The sequence below is a fragment of the Budorcas taxicolor genome, chromosome 12, assembly GCF_023091745.1.
Source record: "Budorcas taxicolor isolate Tak-1 chromosome 12, Takin1.1, whole genome shotgun sequence".
Taxonomy (NCBI): domain Eukaryota; kingdom Metazoa; phylum Chordata; class Mammalia; order Artiodactyla; family Bovidae; genus Budorcas; species Budorcas taxicolor.
In genome coordinates this window covers 48,351,651-48,367,276 of record NC_068921.1, presented here as the reverse complement: position 1 = coordinate 48,367,276, position 15,626 = coordinate 48,351,651, and the positions used below count along the sequence as shown (strand labels likewise).

General features: G+C 41.2%; 1 non-coding gene across 1 annotated transcript; it reads right to left on the bottom strand.

Moving 5' to 3' along the window:
* Positions 1-9,969: 9,969 nt before the first annotated feature.
* Positions 9,970-10,041, bottom strand: TRNAR-GCG (transfer RNA arginine (anticodon GCG)). Its single transcript has one exon. It is a non-coding gene; the product is annotated as a tRNA-Arg (tRNA).
* Between the last annotated feature and the right edge of the window lie 5,585 nt (positions 10,042-15,626).

The following is a 15,626-nucleotide window of genomic DNA, read 5'->3' as shown; positions in this document are numbered from 1 at the left end:
TCCTGTCAGACATGATGTACTTGTTGGAGGAAATTGGGGAAACACTGTACTGAGAAAGCGACTGACCCAGTGTCCCTCGCATTCTAATCATTGTTATTCCCGGGGGTGGGTAGAGGCTATCTAGCCATATCTCACAACCATGGTAAAGAATCTGCCTGCAATACAGGAGCTTCAGGAGGCACAGGTTCAATCCCTAGGTCAGGAAGATCTGTGGAGAAGGAAATGGCAACCCACTCCAGTATTCTTGCCTAGAGAATTCCATGAAGAGAGGAGACTGGTAGGCTACCATCCATGGGGTCACAAAGGGTCAGATACCACTGGGCGAATAACACACACAACCAGTGAAAAATGAGGCTCAGAAATCAGGATTAAATCCAGACACAAAGAAGAAAAATACCACAACAAACTCTGTCAATTGGCAAAAACGTAAGAAGGTCTATCCACAACTGTCAGTTTTCAGTTAGTTGGAAATATATAATTGAGAGAACTTCTAGTGTTCTTTGAGGCTGTAAAACAAGAGTAAAATACTGATTTTGTTAAATTTAAAAAATGGTGGTTATGCCAAGGTTTTATTTTTCTTAAATTTCACTCCTTTGAAATCCACCATCTCTTCTTTTGAAATATCAGCTACTGTATATCTATGTTTGGAGGAAGTCTGTGAGTTAGAAGCTGGTCTTGCCATCTGCAAGCACCTACTGGCATTGTTGCTTAGTTCCTAGCTGTGTGTTGGGATCATCTGGGGACTTTAGACAAGTTCTGATGCCAGCAGGCCACTCCCAGAGATTCTGGATCAAGTGATCTGTGATGCTGCTGAGGCACCAGATTTTAAAAGCTTCCTGCCTCAAGGGCTGTCCATGGACCAGCTATGTTCACATCGCCTGAGAATCTTTTAGAAATACTGGATGGCTTTCCCTGGTGGTCCAGTGGTTAAGACTCAGTGCTCCCAATGAAGGGACCCTGGGTTTGATCCCTGTTCAGGGAACTAGTTTCTGAAAGCCACAACTAAAGATCCTGCATGCTGCAACAAGGATCTTGTGTACTACAACTAAGGCCCAACACAGTCAAATAAATAAAATCTTTTTTGAAAAAAGAAATACTGGAAATCGCATCCCATTTCTAGACTGACAGAGAATCAGAATCTGCATTGTCACAAGACTCCACATGCATTGGTGGCATATGAAAACTGGAAAATCTAGAAAATTCTTTCTCAAAGTATTCTCAGAGAACCTACATGAGAATCACCTGAGGTACTTATTTCTTTTGTTTAATAAAATGCAAACTTTGGGGGATTAATTTAGCTCTTGATTTAAAATCTCTGGAGAAGAGGGGAGTTTTGGTGGGCGGAAGGAGAGATGGGGTGGAACATGAACCTGAGGAATCAAAGCTTGACAATTATCCGGTGACTCTTCAGTCAGTTCAGTCGCTCAGTCACGTCCAACTCTTTGTGACCCCATGGACTACAGCACGCCAGACTTCCCTGTCCATCACCAACTCCCGGAGCTTGCTCAAAGTCATGTTCATTGAGTCGGTGATACCATCCCACCATCTCATCCTCTGTCAACCCCTTTTCCTCCTGCCTTCAATCTTTCCCAGCATCAGGATCTTTTCCAATGAGTCAGTTCTTCACATCAGGTGGCCAAATTATTGGAGATTCAGCTTCAGCATCAGCATCAGTCCTTCTAATGAATATTCAGGACCGATTTCCTTTAGGATGGACTGGTTGGATCTCCTTGCAGTCCAAGGGACTCTCAGGAGTCTTCTCCAACACCACAGTTCAGAAGCATCGATTCTTCGGTGCTCAGCTTTCTTTATGGTACAACTCTCACATCCAGACCTGACTACTGGAAAAACCATAACTTTGACTAGACAGACAGTGACTCTCATGAGTGTCTAAACTGAGAGCCATCGGGTGGGGGAAATAGGGAGGGTCTTTTAAATTTTTATTTTATTTATATTTAAAATTTTATTTATTTTTGGCTGCACTGGGTCTTTGTCCCTGCTCTTGCTCTTTCTCTAGTTGTGGTGTGCCACCTTCTCATTGCAGTGGTTTCTCTTCTTGTGGCACGTGGGCTTAGTTGTTCCCAGGAATGTGGGATCTTCCTGGACCAATGATCAAACCCATGTTCCCTGCATTAACAGGTGGATTCTTAACCACTGGACCACCAGGGAAGTCTGGGAGAGGTTTGTAAATGGTACACACTTCCAGCTATCAAATGAATAAAGTCAGAGGATTGTAAAACATGGTAACTACAGTTGATAACACTGGATTGTATAATTGAAATTTGCTACGAGAGTAGAACTTACATGATTTCACGAAAGAAAAAAGGATAAAGATGAAGTGGTGTTGTTGTTGTTGTTCGGACACCAAGTCATGTCCAACTCTTCTCGACCCCGTGGACTGAAACTCACCAGGCTGTCCTCACCATCTTCTGGAGTTTGAGGTGATGGTTGTGTTAATTAACTTGATGAGGGAAGTTCTTTCATAATGTTTATTTATATCAAATCATCACCCTGTACACACCACAGTGGACACTGTACACTTATATATATCTTACAACTTTGTGAATTTTATCTCAAGAATGCTGAAAAAAGTAATATGAAAACTGAGAACCAACATTTTAGAGAATATGTCTTGGAGACTTTTTGATAATGCTAAGTGTAAGGTCTGGATCTGAAAGGCAGTGGGAGGGGTTGGAGGCAGAACAGAGAATGCCAGCTGTATTAACAAGTACACTTTCTCAGTCTCTCTGCTTCCAAAGTCAAAGGAATACTAACTTTAAAGGAGGAGAAGATGCTTACAGTATCAATTTCTGGGGGAATTTATGCCCACTCTTTTTAAGAACAAGTCAGATTTCAGGGAATAATCTAAGATGACCACTTTCCTTTCTTTAGACACCAACAGTTAACTGAGGTTTGGGATCCATTCCAGTGTTTTTGTTCCTCATCAGAATTTTAAGTAGCCATCCTCAGAAATAAAGTTCATGGTTAAGGACCCAAGACTCTCTTGTAGAAATGATTGACACAAACTTGTCTAAACATTTATTTCTACTCATACTCCGATTAAGTAATGGCACCCCACTCCAGCACTCTTGCCAGGAAAATCCCATGGACCGAGGAGCCTGGTGGGCCGCAGTCCATGAGGGCGCGAAGAGTCGGATACGACTGAACGACTTCACTTTCACTTTTCACTTTCATGCATTTGAGAAGGCAATGGCAACCCACTCCAGTGTTCTTGCCTGGAGAATCCCAGGGACGGGGGAGCCTGGTGGGCGGCCGTCTATGGGGTCGCACGGAGTCGGACACGACTGAAGCGACTTCGCAGCAGCAGCAGCAGGCTGTGTTTCTAAATATAGAGCAAGGAGCACCCTTCTGTGATAGCTACTCTCACACAACCATGCATGCTGCTAAGTTGCTTCAGTCACATCTGACTCTGTGCGCAACCCTATGGACTACAGCTTGCCAGGCTCCTCTGTCCATGGGATTCTCCAGGCAAGAATACTGAAGTGGGTTGCCTTGTTCCTCCTCTAGGGGATCTTCCTGACCTAGGGATTGAACCTGTGTCCCTTATATCTCTTGCATTGACAGGCGGGTTCCTTACAACTAGTGCCACCTACACAACCACGGAGAGGGCATAAATCAAACCACAGTCCAGGCAAAGAACAATTCAATCCAGCACAAGTCTTAGATAGCACAGTGTTGGCTTCTCACCTGGGTGTTAATATTGTCCCCTAATTCTAGAATAGAAAAGAATTCTACTGTAACCTTTATTTATTCTAGTAATTCAGATGCATATGCCTCAGTTCATGGCCATCAATATGGGTCTAGGGAGAAATTTATTTTGTTTTTGTATTTGTTTGCTAGGACTGCCATAACTACATGCTTCAAGTGTGGTGACAACAGAACTTTATCGTTTCACATTTCCAGAGACCAGAAATCTAAAAACAAGGTGTTAGGCGGGCCATGTTCTTTCTAAAGGCTCTTGATGGAGACCCTCCTGTCTCTTCCTAGCTTCTGGTGGTGGCTAGTGGCTGGCAGTCCTTGGCCTTTCTGGTCTGCAGAGGCATTGTTCCAGTCTCTCTGTGTGTCTTCACATTGCCTTCCCTCTGTGCCTCTCTGTGTCCCTTCTTTTAAGAACACCAGTCATATTGAATTAAGGGCCCAATATATTTCAATATGACCTCATCTTAACTAATTACATCAGCAATGATCTTATTTCCAAATAAACTCACATCCTGAGGTGCTGGGAAAGACATGAATTTGGAGAGGTACTATTCAACCCAGTTCAGTTTGGTGTTACTTTTATTTTTTGGAGTGCCCCATGGCATGTGAGATCTTAGTTTCCCAACCAGGGATTGAATCTGCACCCCCTATATTGGAAGTGCAGAGTCTTAACCACCAGACCACCAATGAAGTCCCATTTTTTTGGAGGGGGGGTTGTTTTTAAGTTCCATCATTTATTGTTGTTTTTCTCCTTTATCCTTCCTTGCATTCTCTTCCATTCCTTTTGATAGCAATATTTAATTATATTTTATATATGTCCTCCTCCCCTTCTACTTTCCTTCTTTAGATCATTATGCATCCTGGAAGACGTATTGTTGTTAAATAATACCAATGGAACTTTAAAATGGAAATAATGGAATTTTGCTGTAAACTTTGTTGTTTCATATTTATTTACTCATTATTTTATTTTTGTGACCTTCCATGTTGTTATATCCATTTAGCTAATTTCTTCTCATTGCTCTATATTCTAAAGCATCATCAAATACCATGTTAAGCATACAGACCTTTATGTTAGGCAGCTAGGTGATAGACAGCTACTTTCAACTCTTTGCTGCCACAAACCACTGAAGATTGAATCATCAGTCACTTAATTATCCACATCTCCTGTGAACTTAAGCAGAACTTTCTGGGAAGTATACCAGAAGTAGGATTCCCCTGGTCTGTTAGCATTGGTAGTAGCATATTTAACTTCCCTGAGTTCTACCAAGAGTGATGGACAAAATGGCAGCACCATCCTACAGTCTATAAAATAGACAGTTAGTAGGAACCTGCTGTATAGCACAGGGATCTTAGTTCAGTGCACTGTGGTGACTTACAAGGGTGAGATGGGGAGGTGGGAGGGAGGTCCAAGAAGGAAGGGACGCGTGCACGTGCGTGCGTGCACACACACACACACATGCTGATTCACTTGATTGTAGAGCAGAAACTAACATAACATTGTAAAGCAATTACATCTCAATTAAAAAAAAAAAAAAGAGGGTTTTCCCTGGTGGCTCAGATGGTAAAGAATCTGCCTGCAATGCAGGAGACCTGGGTTTGATCTCTGGGTCAGGAAGATTCCCTGGAGAAGGGAATGGCTACCCACTCCAGTATTCTTGCCTGGAGAATTCCATAGACAGAGGAACCTGGCAGGCAGACCACAGTCTGTGGGGTTGCAAAGAGTCAAACACCACTGAGCAACTAACACTTAAAAAAGAGAGAGAATTTTTATTCTCTTCCTTATTTCTCCATCTGATTGTGAAGATGGATATCTCACAGTTGTTTTAACATACAATCCTTCAGTTACTAGTGAGGTTAAGCCACTCTACATTCCTTTCAGTTGCTGATTTTTATTTTCTGCCCATTTTTCTATGGGATACTTTGCGTTTCTCTTGCTAATTTTCAGGAGCTTCTTTTATGTTCTGCATATCATCCCCTTTTCCATTTCAGATATCTCTGGTTCCCCATTCACTATGCCTATAGGCTCCCTCCTTGAGCATAAATCTTTAATTTTGATGTAACCGAATCCACCAGTTTTCCTTTTGGTTTGGTCTTTGAGATCTTGTTTTCAAAACATCCTCCTCATCTCCCCCACCCACTGTCATAAAATATTCTCATACATTTAGTTTTTTCAGGTTTGAGCTTTCCAATCACATTTATATGATTGCATATGATTTAAACTATTTAAAACTCTTCAGTGGTTTTCATATTGTTCAAAATCCTTCTTATGGTGTATGACATTCTTCTGAAAATTCCCAGAATTTTTTAGCTCATCTCTTAGTGCTTTCCATCTCTTCGTGTCTTAATTTGCTGAATTGCTCACAAGCCTGGAAGCTTGCTACACATTCTCTAATCCTCTGGACTTTGCATGTGTTTTTCCCTTGACCTGGCATACTCTTGCCACAGTTTTACTGAACTGATTCCCACTAGTCCCTAAGGACTGGACTCCTTCAGACATCCCCTCCTTCAGGAAGTCTTCCTAGACTTCAGGACTGGATTAACCAGCTCCCTGTGTGCCTGTCATCTCTAGTTATATTATAGTTCTTATTGCTCGTATTTTATCACCCTAGCAGAAAACTGGATACCTGTCTGTTTCTACCATTAATTATAAGCGATTTGGGAGAAGAGATGGAGTCTTAGTTATCTGCAGGCTTGCATGGGCTTATATCCACAATGCCTAGCCTATTGCTTGGCATGTAGAAGGAATTAATAAATAATTACAGAAGGAAAGGATGAATAATTTTCTGAGTCAGAAAATTTGACTCCTATTTCATCCATGGATAGAACCACATTCTCACTTTAGAGTATATTCAAGAGCAGATGTTCTTTTTCTCTAAGTCATTCTTGCTGGTATAAGAAGTATATTACCTTAAGTCTCTTAAAGAATTCTCCGTTTTCCTCCCTCAACACTCCTTGGTGCCTAATGTGTTTCCTTTCTACCAAGAACCATACAAAAGGTACATTCTTCTAGTTATAAAATACAAAATCCTAGGGATGTAATCTATAGCATGGTGACTATAGTTAATTTTATTGTTTTGAATATTTGCTAAGAGAGTAGATCTTAAAAGCTCTCACCACAAGAAAAAAAAATTGTAACTATCTGTGGTGATGGATGTGAATAGAACTTACTATAGTGATCATTTGGTAATGTATACAAATATTGAATCATTATTGTGTACATCTGAAACTATTATTAACATAATGTTATATGTCAGTTATATCTCAATTAAAAAAATAACTATCAGTTTCTGCCATAATGTAGGAAAACTTTTCTTTCTAACTGTGGTAACTTGATCTGGGGGCTCACTGCCTTAAGAAAAAAACAAGTATTGACAATAAGAGTAGTTCTGAGCACTCAGAAAGGGGAGGTGGAAATCCCACTTTCAAAAGGGAGTGAGAAAAGGGGGGAGCAGAGGTAGAAGAAATAAGTAGTCAACTGCCAATGCTTCCTCCTTGGGGCCAAAATTTTGCAGAGTTTTTTTTATAGAGTTATAGAGTTTAATCCATAGCTATGTAACAAATCGGCCCCAAACTTGGTGACTGAAAACAACGAACTTTTTTCTTATTAATATATATTTTAATTAATTGATATTTAATAGAAGGATAATTGCTTTACATTACTGTGTTGGTTTCTGCCATGCATCAACATGAATCAGCCATAGGTATATATATGCCAGACTGTATCTGAGTTTGCATCACTGCTGAGCAGGTTAACCTTGAGTTAAGTCCTGAATGGAAATCATTCTAACCAGATTTCAGGAGATAGTTTTCAATAATAAAAGTGTTTCTTTGTCTTTGTTTTGTTGTTTAATTTTCTAGATTTCTTCCATCCTTCCTCCTCTAATTCTAATGAAGTCTTCTGGTCATTGATGGCTCCTTTTCCCTCCTCTCAAAAGTACTGAGCACATAATCCAGAATTAACAGTACACAAACTTATTGAGTTAAGGGACAAAAATCTTTAAACTCAATCAATTCTGATACTTGTTAGCTTTATTAAGATTTAATGAGGAAAGAGAAGACTAAGAGTAGAAAGTTCCACTAATAACTATCAGCTTAATTTATCCATCTTTCATCCTCCTTCAAAGTAGCCCATAATTAAGGGTTGATGATGTCATCATCTATAATAATACCTCGATGTGTATCTCCCTTTCAACTTGGCAAAGTGTACTACATCTGTTATCTCACTGTATCCTCACACCTGTGAAGACAGCAAAGCAGGCATTATCCCCATTTTACAGACAGATTAAAAAAATTAAAATGCAGCAGTGTTAAGTGAGCTGCCTAATATCCAAGATGGGTCCTGATGTTGTCACTGAAACCCAGATCACCTCCTTTCCCTCACTAGAACATAGAGGTGTCTTCAAACGGTGATCCATAGAGGCAAGAAAGAGTCTCCTTTTAAACCTTCAACATGGAGAATTCCAAGTTGCCATGCTGCTGCTGCTGCTGCTAAGTTGCTTCAGTTGTGTCCAACTCTGTGTGACCCCACAGATGGCAACCCATCGGGCTCCGCCGTCCCTGGGATTCTCCAGGCAAGAACACTGGAGTGGGTTGCCATTTCCTTCTCCAATGCATGAAAGTGAAAAGTGAAAGTGAAGTCGCTCAGTCATATCCGACTCTTCGCGACCTCATGGACCGCAGCCCACCAGGCTCCTCCATCCATGGGAGTTTCCAGGCAAAAGTACTGGAGTGGGATTCCACTGCCTTCTCTGCCAAGTTGCCATAATAATGTAATAAAAGGATGATTTTCCAGTAGTCATGTACAGTTGTGAAAGCTGGACCATAAAGAAGGCTGAGTGCCGAAGAATTGATGCCTTCAAACTGTGGCATCAGTTTGTCATGCTGGAGAAGACTCTTGAGAGTCCCTCGGACTGCAAGGAGATCAAACCAGTCTATCCTAAGGGAAATCAGCCCTGAATATTCGTAGAAAGGACTGACACAGAAACTGAAGCTCCAATACTTTGGCCACCTGGTGGAAAGAGCCAACTCATTGGAAAAGACCCTGATGATGGGAAAGATTGAGGGCAGGTGGAGAAGAGGGCAATAGAGGATGAGATGGTTGGATGGCATCATTGACTCAATGGACATGAGTTTGAGCAAACTCTGGGAGACAGTGAAGGAGGGGAAAGCATGGTGTGCTGTAGTACATGGAGTTGCATGTGACTTAGCAACTGAATAACAAGAGCATAATTTTCAAAAGCCTCATTCCTGTGATGCCATTCCATAAACTACTCTGGATGTGAATGGAGCATAAGCTTTAGGAAAGTTTTCCTGTGAAGGACTAGACAGTTAATGTTCTAGGCTTTGCAGTCATATGCTCTTCTGTTGCATATTCTTCTTAGTTACATTTTTCACTCGAGTTTTATTTATTTTTCTTAAAAATATTTAAGCATGTGGGACCTAGTACCCTGACCAGGATTTAAACCTGCCTCCCCTTCTCCCCACCCCCACATTGGGAGCACAGAGTCTTAGCCACTGGACCATCAGGGAAGTTTCATTGACTCTTCTAGTTTTAAGATATAAAAATTCTTTTAGCTCACAGACTGTTCACAAATAGGCCATGGGATTTGTCCCACGGGTCCTGACTTAGGACACTATTTGTCCTCAGAAGGTTAACAGTGACCACTCAACTGACAGCTGTAGTATAAACTTGCTGTTGTTGCCTGGGGAGACTTGCTGGGCAGTTTTCTTTAAACCCACAAATTACCCACTTTTAGGTGTGTCTTTTTTCTCTGAATTTCTTGCTCTGCCAGGTGATATGCAATATGTCCCTTCTGGGGCATTGCCAGATCTATGACTTAGTTTTGTGAACTGTGTTTTGCACTCCGCTTGCAGTTGGGGATCATGGACTGTGATGCTCCCTTTCCTTTCTAGTGTATTGAACTTCTCCTTGGAGAAGGAAATGGCAACACACTCCAGTATTCTTGCCTGGGAAATCCCATGGACAGAGGAGCCTGGCGAGCTACAGTTCATGGGGTCACAAAGAGTCAGGCACGATTCAGTGACTGAACACATTGAACCTCTGCTGCCTTTTTGCTTCTATTTTGCACCTCCAAAGTGCCCCTCCCACCTCACTTTATAAGTGTCAGTTTCTCATTCATGTCCAACTCTTTGCGACCCCATGGACTATACCCAGCCAGGCTCTTTAGTCCATAGAATTCTCCAGGCAAGAACACTGGAGTGGGTTCCCATTTCCTTCTCCAGGGGATCTTCCCAACCCAGGGATCGAACCTGGGTCTCCTGCATCGCAGGCAGATTCTCTACCATCTGAGCCACCAGGGAAGCCCCTAAACTTAGTCTTATTTATCCTCTTCATTGTCTTTTGTTAAAACAAAAGAGGCTGAAGGTTGAGGGTATCTAAGAGGTTAGTCAAGGGCATTGATATATCCCAGTTGATCATTAGAAGCCAGGGCACCTCCCCAAGTTTCATTTGCTTTTTTCTTCCTGGAGTCCTGGCAGGAGCAGTGGGAAAGAGAGTGCTAGAACTTTTGGAAATCACCAATCTCAGGTGATCCATGCTCTAGTGGAAAGTTTGTTCATCCTGAAGGCAATGGCGAGCCATTGTGGCAAAGCAGTGGCACCACGAGGTGTGTGGTTTTGAAAGCCGTCTTAGGCTGTGATGTGGCGGTAGGACTGATGAAATCGAAGTCTGAAGTGGGAGGTAATTCCAATGGTCCAGCAAAAGATGCTCCATATCAGAGTTATGGAACTAGTTCAAGAGATGATTAGGAAACAACAGCACTTGGTGCCTGGTTATGAGCGTGAAATAGGGAAAGGTCCAGAACAGTTTCCTGGTTAATGGCTTGTAAATTGGGAAACGATGCTGTAATCCAAACACTGGAAACACTGAGAGGACCAAGGAAGAAATTAGGAAGATGGATGATTCATTCTGTCTCAGACATGCCAGATGTGAAAATCCTTTGGGATGTGCAAGTGAAGATGCTCAGTATACAGCAGGAAAAACTGGTGTGAGGGTCAGGGAGAGTGACTCAGCTGGAATATTTGGGAAACATCTAGCTGTTGGCTGAGGTCATGAGTTTAGATGTGATTGTCCAGGGAGAATTTGGAACTTGAGAAACAAACATCAACTTTTTAAGATGCAAGAGCCTGCAATAGCATTAGAGGATCGAGAAGGCTTGGTTGGAGAGAGAGGAATGTAACTGGAACTGTGTGCCATCATGGAAGGTAGGATTGGAGGGAGGTTGAATCTAGTGAGATAAGAATAATAAAGTTGATTTTTTTGCATAAAACAGGAAGTCACTTATTGAAATCAATGCACTAGAGTGGTGGGAAGCTAGATTGAAGTGATGTGACTAGTAAATAAAGGAGATAATATTGGATGTAAAGTCTGTAAAAACACCTTATTGTAAAAAGTTATGCAAATATACAGGAGACTTTGCATGAGTGGTAAGTTGCTTCAGTCGTGTGCCACTCTGTTGGCCCTATGAATTGTAGACTGCCAGGCTCCTCTGTCCAGGGATTCTCCAGGCAAGAATACTGGAGCGAGTTGCCATTCTTTCCTCCAGGGAATCTTCCTGACTCAAGGATTGAACCCAAATCTCTGATGTCTCCTGCCTTGGCAGGCAGGTTCTTTACAACTAGCCCTCCTGGGAAGACCACAGGAGGCTTTATTAATATATAATGAATAAATTAATGAATGGACTTGAAACTCTTTTTTGAAATAATTAATCCTTCTATATTTATTTACATGCCTCAGAGATAATAGAATCATAGAGAAGAGAATCAGTAGGTTCACAAAAGAAGCTACAAGAACTCCTTATCCTCAATAAAAATCCCTTCTACAACTCTATCCATCCTCTGCAGGAAACTCCCTATCTTAAAAATACTCCTGTCCTTTTACTGAATAACTCTAATTATTAGAGCCCCTATCAAGATTTTCTGTTTTTATCCCGGGGCCCCTTGCAGCCCTGGACAGTTCACAGACCTTCCTTTCTTGCATGAGGGCAGAGCTCACACACAACCACTGTCACCAGCCACTCCTTTTTCTGGGATCTTCCTATCAGTCTTGCGCTGGAGTTTGAGGATCAAGAAGCCATATCCTTGGCTCTCCTTTACTTGCCCTTTTCAAAGGTTATCACATAGGCCCTTAGTGATTTCAAGGGTTTGGGAATCTTTCTGCTAGTGACAAAGAAAGAAGACTGAAGGAAGCAACAATAACGACAAATGTGGGAATTCTTCAGAGCTCCAGAGGTCTTAGAATTAAGATCTTGGGTTCATGAGTGAGATAGGAAGTGGACCTCATTTTTCTATGCCTGTGTTGGGGCTCATAAGTCATTTCTTCAGTAACTCTTCCTCCAGATCCCATGTTCTCATATTTGTCTTGACCTTTCTACCAGAACTCAAAAGTAGCATCAAGATAGATCTAGCTGCTGCTAAGTCACTTCAGTTGTGTCCGACTCCATGAGACCCCATAGACAGCAGCCCAGCAGGCTCTGCCATCCCTGGGATTCTCCAGGCAAGAACACTGGAGTGGATTGCCATTTCCCTCTCCAGTGCATGAAAGTGAAATGTGAAAGTGAAGTCGTTCAGTTGTGTCTGATTCTTTGAGACCCCATGGACTGCAGCCTACCAGGCTCCTCCATCCACGGGATTTTCCAGGCAAGGTTGCCATTGCCTTCTCCAAGATATTTCTAGAGGCCTCCCTTTATAACACTCTGAGAACACACAGGCTAAGTGACCCCCATTCCATTGACCTTAGCCCTCAAAGAAACTGTCATCATCTTTGTGTATTACCTCACAGCTATTTTCCATGTAGAGCTGAAACACAGATCCTAATTCTAAAATACAAGTATTTTCTGCCCTCAGTTTAATCTCATTAGTTAATGTGACCATCTTATATTCTTGTCTATAGACCAGAGCAGGACCAAGGAAAGTGGCCTGTGGTGTGAAAGGAGACCATGTTTCCATGTTGTGTTCTATCCACTAATTTTTTTTTAAGGAAAAGTCATTCAAAAGTATAGGCTTGCTTCATTGTTTCATGATTCAGTTTCTACTTTATCCTTGTGTTCATGAAATATTGCGAGAAATACTTTGCTGAAATTCAGGTATATTATGAGGCTGGTGTGACGGTTACAGGTATGGAATCTGAAGGCAAACATCCTGGTTTTGAATCTTGGCTCTTGGATTTACTAGCTTTAAGACCTTGTGCTGGTAAACTCTCTGTGCCTCAGCTTTCTTATTTATAAAGTGAAGAGAGTTTTAATTTCTCATGGGATTTTCTTGTAGAGCTTTCATGAGGCTTCCCTGGTGGTTCAGTGGTAAAGAATCTGCCTGCCAATGCAGGAGACACAGGTTTGATCCCTGATCTGGGAAGATCCCACGTGTTGCAAAGCAACCAAGCCCATTCATGGCAAACTCTGACCCTGTGCCCGGGAACCTCAACTGCTGAAGCCTGCATGCCCTAGAGCCTGTGCTCGGCAACAAGAAAAGCCACCACAATGAGAAGCCCATGCTCCACAACTAGAGAGTAGACCCTGCTCTCTGCAACTAGAGAACAGCCTGCACAGCATCAAAGACCTAGCACAACCAAAAATAAATACATAAATGATTTAAAAATAGTTTTAGAGGCCTATCCTTTAATAGTCTGTGAAGTGAAGTGAAGTCGCTCAGTCGTATCTGACTCTGCGACCCCACGGACTGTAGCCTACCAGGCTCCTCTGTCCATGGGATTTTCCAGGCAATAGTACTGGAGCGGATTGCCATTTCCTTCTCCAGGGGATCTTCCCAACCCAGGGATCGAACCTGGGTCTCCCACGTTGTAGACAGGTGCTTTACCATCTGAACCACCAGGGGAGATTTTAATAGCCTGTAGTGTACCTATAATTTAGGATAGTATGGTGACATATTGCTTTCCCCTCTATCTTTCCTTGGGATAAGAAAAGAAATTGACATCTTTCATAGCAAGAAACACCTTCTGGTTCTTGCAGACTAAAAGTAAAATCTGGTTTTGTCCAGAGATTGTGTTTTTTCCCCTACACTTTCTTCCTTTTTTTTTTTTTTAAACTTTGTATTTTGTATTGGAGTATAGCTGATTAATAACTTTGTGTGTTTTACTGGTCTCATTAGAGGCAATATGGCTCAATGGAAGAGGTCATGCTTTGGAGTCAGTCATACCTAAGATCTGGCTCAGCAGATCTGACCTAGTTCCCGACCTCACCTCACTGAGTCTTTACTTCCACATTGAAAAACAAAGCTAATAAATGACTGCCTAATAAAGTACTTAGAATGCCTGGTATATTACACTTGCTTCACAAATATTGATCCTTTTTATTCTAATGCTATTTTGCATGCATTACATTTATATTTTCTCACTCTTCTTTTTTTATAATATTCACTGAGCAAACTCCAAATCATTATCAATAAACATGTCTTGTTTATCTATTGTTTAGGGGCCTGAGCTAGATGGTAAGCGTACAAGGAGCAAAAGACACGCCTCCTTTGCTACAAGGGCTGTGTGTGTGTGTGTGTGTGTGTGTGTTGCCACTTCAGTTGTGTCCGAATCTTTGTGATCCTATAGACTGTAGCCCGCCAGGCTCTTCTGTCCATGGGCTTCTCCAGGTAAGAATACTGAAGTGGATTGTTATGCCTCCTCAAGGGGATCTTCTTGACCCAGGGATCTAACCCTAGTCTCTTATGTCCCCGGCATTGGCAGACAGGTTCTTTACCACTACTGCCACCTGGGAAGCCCTGCTACAAGGGTTATTAAAACCTAGTTGAGAAGGCAAAATATATCCAAAGAACAGTCAGTGGCAGAACCTGAAATCACGTTCTGTACCTAGACTAGGAATGAAATAATTTACTGATAAAAATTTAAAAAAAACTTTTTCATGAAGGAATAAGAGGTAAAATCACACTAAATACAAACTGCTGCATTACAATATCTAGTACAGTAATCCCAAAATGATTTGTAATTTAATATTTAGAGGAGAAGGCAATAAATGGGAAATCTATGCAGCAAAACAGTAATTCCTACTTGTGTTTATTATATTTTTCTTAAATGAGTATACTCTAAAGATTTGTTATACTGGAACAAAATTAATTTCCTTTCAATAGGAACTTAAACTTCTCCATTTATTCTACAGTATAGTTACTATAGATATAACTTAAATTTGGAGATCTGTGCCCTTTCACTTGAATTCAAAGTAGTAAATATGAGATATAATTAGACTAACAATTAATGCAAACTCATTTCTTGTTGACACAGCTACATTTGTGTAAAATCTTTCTCATTATTGAAGTTATTTGTCTAGGGTCTTTAAAAAATATGAAACAGCTGATGACTAAGACAGTTCTTACTAAAATAAGAACCAAAATAAACCTGCCTTGATCACATTCATGAGGTCATTCAACTGAATGATACTGCATGAAGCCTGGAACACAATAACCCAAATCTCTGAATGTAGCGGGATAATCAGGGTAGAGAATTTATTGTGGGGGTGATTAAAAAGTTGCATCAGAGAAATAATGATCCACCCTTTAATTACTTTGCTTTGTAGTAAGCTTAGATCAATATCAACTGTTTGTTTTATTCAAGCTCCTTTATTTTCCCTCCTTAAAGAAAGCATTACATGACTATGCAAGTACAAGAATTAAGAGAAACTTAAACATTTGGCAGCAAAGGTTGAAAGTGTGATGAAAGTGACACACATTTGGTCTTTGCAAAGAAAAGCTTGTGCCATTGCAAAAATTTAACAGGTCATCCAGAGTAAGAGTCATAATGAGATCACCATCTTTACTCCAGTTTTCATTGAAGTCCTGTAAAATCATGATGAACATATGAAAATGGAAACACTTGAGATCATGTATGAACTGGTATTTTTAACTGAATTTTGAAGTGTCCCTTTGAA